Raw genomic sequence first — 5957 nt, 5'->3', positions numbered from 1 at the left:
GATGGGCTTTTGATTTGGTGAAGAAATGAATTAAATTGGAATTTTTTATCCACGTTTTCAGCCCAAGAAAAATTGCTTCCAGGAGGCTGCCCTGCCCTTGTGGAGGGCAGGGCAGAAAATGGTGCGTGTTGGTGCTCGTGCGTGCGTGTGGTGCGTGTTGGTGCTGCAGGATGCTGCCCTGCCCTTGTGGAGGGCAGGGCAGAAATTTTTGGTGCGCCAGATTAAATTTTTGGTGCGCCAGATTCTGCCCGTGCGTGCGTGCTGTTGCTGCCGAGACTCCCTTGGTGCGTGTCAACATGCTGCGCCAAGCATCACAAAATGCTGCCCTGCCCTTGCGGAGGGCAAGGCAATGTGCGTCATGGTGCATTTGAAATATTTTGCGTGCCAAGTCTTGGACATCATCAAGGTAGCGCTCAAGTGGTGCAGCTTCCTTGCTTTCTTTGTGAAGCATCCGTGTTCGAGACTGGCTGGGAGCATTTTGGCCAATTTTTGGCTTATTTTCCTTTGTGAGTAGCGCTCCCCCACTCCCCCTTGCTCATGAGTTCGAACCTTGTGGCAAGCATTTGTAGGATTTTTCCTTGAATTTATTTCCTTGATGAGCCCGATATTGCTCTTGAAGAGGGCAGGGCAGAATTTCTTTGGAAGCTTGGTTCACTATGCTGCTCTCCTGGAGGCAGTGTGCCCTTGTGGAGGGCAGTATAGCTTCCTCCCTTCCATGCGCCACATTCTTTTTTTTCCTTGGGCCACGCTTTCTTAAGCCACGTTTTTCTTCTTTTCTTCTCTTCTTCACCTACAAGAAACCAAAACAACCACTCAAAGTATCTCTAAATTCATAAGGTTTATAATTCATTAAAAATCAATTAATTCTTGCTCAAACCTCATGATTTAGCATCAATTTAATGGTAGTTGCTTGATTTAAAGAAGTTATGCATTTTCATTCCAAATCACTTACTTAGGATGCAAGAAAGTGCATAAAGACTAATAAAACAAGTGAAATTAGCTTGAAAAATGGGTATATGATGACCTGTCATCACAACACCAATCTTAATTCTTGTTTGACCCCAAGCAAGCATCAAAACTAAGAAAAAATGAAATGAACAAGAAGAGCAATTATATCCTTATTAGGCATATAGCAGAACTTGATTTATGGAGTTTTTATGCAGATAATGACAACCCAAGTTATTGTTTGCTGTTACATAATATACATTCTTCCTCAAAGGCTTACTAAACTTGCTGTTATAAGGTTTACTCTTTAATTGCTCCCTTGCTAACTTTTCTTTTCTCATTATTCTTTGAAGGCTTAGTGTCTAATGTTGCAGTAGTAGCCTTTGGCTTTATTTTTACTCAACATCTTTCCACCACAGACACATGGCTTACTATTTCCTCCTAGGATCATTGATGCCCAGCATCTCTTTGGATAACTAAATGTTCTGTATCTAAGTTGCTCTTTATTGTGGACTTTCAATTGGCCATCCTAGAACAGTTGATCTAAGTGACCGGGTTTTAAAATACCCCTCAGAATTTACTTGTCCAAGCATATCCTAGTACAAGAACACCACAGGCATGTGTCCTAGGGTCCAAGCTATTGGTATCCAGCCTTTATTCTTTGTTTTTCTTGCCACATTGGCTTTTTCTATTTCTTTTTCTTTCTGTTCTATTTTTTTGTTCTCAAGGGCTTTTTCCTCACTGATAAGAACCTTTATAACAGCAAGCTAGCTTACACTTCAATAAAAATGCCACTATGCAGCAATTATCTCATGAGTTATGCATTTAATCAGACACATACACCACCATTAACTTCCATTCTAACTTATGCAACATTGGATATTTACTTTCCAATTCAAACAATTCTCTTTTATTCAAGCATATGGGAAACAAAACAAAATTCAGCTAGGTGATGAATGACAAGCTTCATCCAGATTAGCATACTTAATCAAACAACTTCACTTGCAACTAGATAAACACTTTAGCAGGATATATAAGGGCTCCCAAATTCAAAACAATTTATAGCAGCAAGGATTAAGTTTAGATACAACCTTTGAAGTTGCAGCCCTTTGATTCTTCCTTCTGTTGTGTTTTCTTTGAGTTAAGATGCACAATATCCTCAATTGTTGACTCATGTCCTGCATAATTCTCAAAGTTGCTTGCTTCTCAAGCCATTAATTGCATGGTTAGTATGCATAAATTGAGTGTGGCTCTCGGATTTATTTAGGTGTTGGGGACACCAAACTTAATTGCTTGCCACTGTCTCTGATGCAACAAGTTAACCATATGTGAAACCTTGTGTCCTTGCTAAAGGTTATGGAATTAAAGCTAGAAAGCAGTTAAAGAGTTGGATAATTTGTTTGATTGCTTAGAGCTAGCATTATGCAAGAGGTGAGAATGTGTTTTTTTTTTAATGAGATTTTTGGTGGAACACCAAACTTAGAATCTTTCATTCTCCCTTAAATTGTTTTGGTGTGCAACACCAAACTTAGCTCCTTGCAATCCATACCAATTATTCAACATTTTTATTGAAAAAGCTATGGAAAGAAAACTACCTCAGGTTGGGTTGCCTCCCAACAAGCGCTTCTTTATTGTCACTAGCTTGACATCTTATCCTTTGATCATGGGGGTTGAAAATCATAGTGCCTCAACTTTTCTCCTCTTACTGTGAACTTCCTTCCGGTCTCCTCTTTGATGATCTCTAGGTGTTCAATTGAAAGGATCCGGTTCACAGTATAGCACTCAGATGATTGTGGAGACACCTTCATTGGTTGGGTGTTTAACATCACTTTATCCCTGGTGAGAAGCCTTCAGTGGGAATTTTCTTATTTCTCCACCCTTTTGGCCTTTTCTTCTTTTCTTCTTTCTCAGGAGATAATTCATGCCTTGGTGGTTCTTTATCTGGAGTGTTGAGGCTCCCATCTGGGGGTTTTGGATCTAGTTCCTCCTTGATTTCTTTGGTCTGTTGCACCATCTCTACTTCTTTGAAGTATGGATTTGGAAGTCTTGGAGTTAACTCATTGAATGCCTCTTTTAAGCTTTGATCCCTGGCTTTATCCTCTGTACAATCTTCTTCTTGAGTGGGTTCATGCAGGGTTTTATAAACATGGAATGCTAGGTGCTCATCATGCACTCTCAACAACAATTCCCCTTTTTCAACATCTATCAATGCTCTGCCTGTAGCCAGGAAAGGCCTCCCCAGAATGATGGGAGTGTTAGGGTCCTCCTCCATATCCAGGATGATAAAATCAGCTGGGAGAAGGAATTTCCCCACCTTTACCAGTACATTCTCTACAACTCCAAGTGCTTGCTGGATGGATTTGTCAGCCATTTGCAGGAGTATTCGTGTGGATTTCAGCTCACAAATTCGGAGTTTCCTCATTAGAGACAAAGGCATCAAGTTTATGCTTGCACCGAGGTCTTTAGCACTTCTTTCATAAATTTGGCATATAATGGCATCTGTTCAAGTGCTTCTAAGAAAGGAATATTGATGCTGAGTGTCTTGAATATGTCCAGGAACTTTGAATATTGCTTATCCTCGTTTTCCTTTTTGAACCTCTGAGGGTATGGAAGTTTGGGGATATCTGGCTTCACCCTTTCCTTCTTCTCTTGTAGCTGTGTTTCAAGGATGTCCTCATCTTTCTTTGAGCTTTTTGCATTCTTGGTCTTTCTCTCCTCTTCACTTTTTTCTTCTGTCTCTTCTTGTGGAACTTTTCTATTGTGTTCTTCTTGATTGATGGCTTCCTTCTCACTTCCCATCATGATTGCTTTGCACTCCTCCCACTTTGTAGCTTTTCCTTTGTCCATTGGGTGGTCTTGAGTAGCAATAGGGGATGCATTTGATTGCTTCTCACCCATCTCTGCAATTTGTTTAGCCATTTGTTCCATATGCCTCTCAAGATTTCTGATTGAAGCTTCTTGGTTTTTAATTGTAGCTTCTTGGTTTTTGATTGAGGCTTCTTGGTTTTTACTTGTTATGGCTTGATCCTTCCGTGCTACTTCCTGATCTTGTTTTGCCATCTCTTGATTTTTCATGAGTTTCTCCATCATTATCTCTTGGTGCTTCATCATCTTTTCCATCAATATCTCCAAATTGGAGCTTCTTTGAGTGTCTTGTGACACTTGTGGCTGGTTGTGAGATGTTGAAGGTTGATAGTAGGTGTTTTGGTTAGTGTTTGGTTATTGGGTGGATAGTAGCTAGAATTTGGGTGGTTGTTTTGGGGTTTTCTATATGGATTGGGGTTAGTGTTTTGCTGGTTGTGGTTTTGGTTGTTTCTTGAGTTGTTTTGGTTTGAGTTTCTTTGCCATGGTTGCTGGTTTTGAGTGTGGTTATCTCCCCATCTTATGTTTGGATGGATCTTCCAAGATGGATTGTAGGTGTCACCATAGACTTCATTTTGCCCGGAGCTTTGGTTATGCACATGAGGTTGTTCCTGCTGCTGATCTTCTTGGTTTTCTTCATTTTGCCCCCAAGGAGTTGTTGGTTGGCTTGTGGAACTTACTGATGCTACTTGTAGGCCATCAATTCTTTTGGCCATTTGCTCAAATTGTTGCTGAATTTGCTGCTGCATCACTTTTTTTGAGCTAGGATTGAGTCAACTCCCTCTAACTCCATCACTCCTCTTCTTTGTGACGGTTGGCGTTGCCTTTGATGAGCAAAGAAATACTGGTTGTTAGCCACCATTCAATGAGGTTTTGAGCCTCTTCTGCAGTTTTCATCAGTTGCAATGATCCTCCAGCTGAGTGATCAAGTGCCTCTTGAGCCTTCAGCGTAAGTCCTTTATAGAAGTTCTGCAGCTTGTCCCACTCAGTGAACATCTCTGGTGGACATTTCCTCAGCAGAGCCTTATATCTTTCCCATGCCTCATATAGATTTTTAGCATCCCATTGTGTGAATGTCTGCACCTCAGTCTTCAACCGAATGATCCTTTGAGGGGGTAAAATTTGGCAAGAAACTTACTCACCAAATCATCCCAAGTGTTGATGCTTTCTCTTGGAAATGACTCCAACCATTGAGTAGCTTTGTCCTTCAGGGAAAATGGAAACAGCAACAATTTTTAACTGTCAGGATGCACACCATTGGTCTTCACTGTGTCACATATCCTCAGGAAGGTGGATAGGTGCTGGTTTGGATCTTCCAAGGGGCCTCCTCCATAAGAACAGTTGTTCTGCACCAAGGTGATGAGTTGGGGCTTCAATTCAAAGTTATTTGCATCGACATTTGGGGTAAGAATGCTACTCCCACAATGCCTTGGATTAGCAAATGTATATGAAGCCAATACTCTCCTTTGGGGCTGACCATTGTCGTTGGCCATTCCCACTTGTGGATTTGTTGGATTTTCCTCCATTTCTTGGTTCTCTTCTCAACCTCCAAAGTGTTTCAGGATCAAAAGGTGTGAATTCATAGCTTCTTCCTCCTGACATAAACACAGAACCAGGAACCAGAATTATACACTCTATTGTTAGAGTGAAGTTAGTGTTAGCTTAAGCTAAAATTCAAACAGTTAGTATGCTTAGAAAAAAATTTAAGGAACAGAAAAGAAAAAATGCTTGATCTAGATCTCCACTTCACTTAATCATTGTCAATCTAATTCAATCCCCGACAACGGCGCCAAAAACTTGATGTGTGGAAAACGATCCAACACAAAACTCACCGGCAAGTGTACCGGGTCGCATCAAGTAATAAAACTCACGGGAGTGTGGTCGATCCCACAGGGATTGAAGGATTGAGCAATTTTAGTTTAGTGGTTGATTTAGTCAAGTGAATCAAGTATTGGTTGAGTGATTTTGTAGCCAACAGTAAGTAAATAGCAGGAAATGTAAAGGGAGAGGGATGGATTGCAGAAATTAAAGAGAACTGAAAGTAAAAGATGCTGAATCTTAAAGAACAAGAAATTAAATGACTGAAACTTAAAGTGAAAGAAATGTAAATTGCAGTAACTTAAAGTGCAAGAAATATAAATTGCTTGAAT

Source organism: Arachis duranensis, chromosome 3 (genome assembly GCF_000817695.3).
Source record: "Arachis duranensis cultivar V14167 chromosome 3, aradu.V14167.gnm2.J7QH, whole genome shotgun sequence".
In the NCBI taxonomy this organism is placed as follows: domain Eukaryota; kingdom Viridiplantae; phylum Streptophyta; class Magnoliopsida; order Fabales; family Fabaceae; genus Arachis; species Arachis duranensis.
The sequence above is the reverse complement of the archived record's forward strand: the minus strand, read 5'-3'. Positions refer to the sequence as shown.